This window comes from Nanorana parkeri, unplaced genomic scaffold (genome assembly GCF_000935625.1).
Source record: "Nanorana parkeri isolate BGI_ZX_2015 unplaced genomic scaffold, ASM93562v1 scaffold1272, whole genome shotgun sequence".
Lineage (NCBI taxonomy): Eukaryota > Metazoa > Chordata > Amphibia > Anura > Dicroglossidae > Nanorana > Nanorana parkeri.
Window position 1 is genome coordinate 408,398 of NW_017307540.1, and position 716 is coordinate 409,113.

The following is a 716-nucleotide window of genomic DNA, read 5'->3' on the forward strand; positions in this document are numbered from 1 at the left end:
CACATCTAAAGTGTGTAACATTGTATTGCAGTACCACACATTTTCTTATTGCGATGGAGCCATTTTCTATTTGGCATCATCCAGGGTCAGAGATAATCTATGAGATGGCACAATCCTGTAAATCCTTGTACCTGCGCTGTTCTTGGCTGTGTTCAAAAATGGTTGATCTAGATCTGCCCCTGCCACAGCTTTTCACCTTGTCACTTGCTATAAAGTTCAAAGTTGCCATTTGATCACTGGAGTAGAGGAAATTCCATCAACTCAGCCTAGGTGAAGTAATTTGCTTGGAGCTCTAACCCTTATCCTAGTGGTGTATTTTGGTTTTCTGCTGCCCTAGGCAAGACTAAACTCTGACACCCCACCCCCAATCTAAATTTGCCCCACCCCTTCCTGTTTAAGACATTTTGCGCAACCTCTCAGTCGCTGGATACAGCCCGCACATTTTATTAATTTCAAAATAATATGAAGATACATACTCTTGTGTTGCTTTGGGGTGGTGGGCTGTGCAGGGTCTCGGGTGGCAGTGCACAAGGTCCCCATAATGCTGCCGTGAGGTCCCCAGCAAGCGTTGGACCTTACGGCAGCCGCTTGTGTTTAAAAGGCATCAGTATCAGCGCTTAGTACCGGGGCATTTTCACGAGTACTCATAAAAATGCCCAGTATCAACACCAGTATTGGTGCTGATACTGGGAATATTTTTTGGTGGCCCCCCCCCC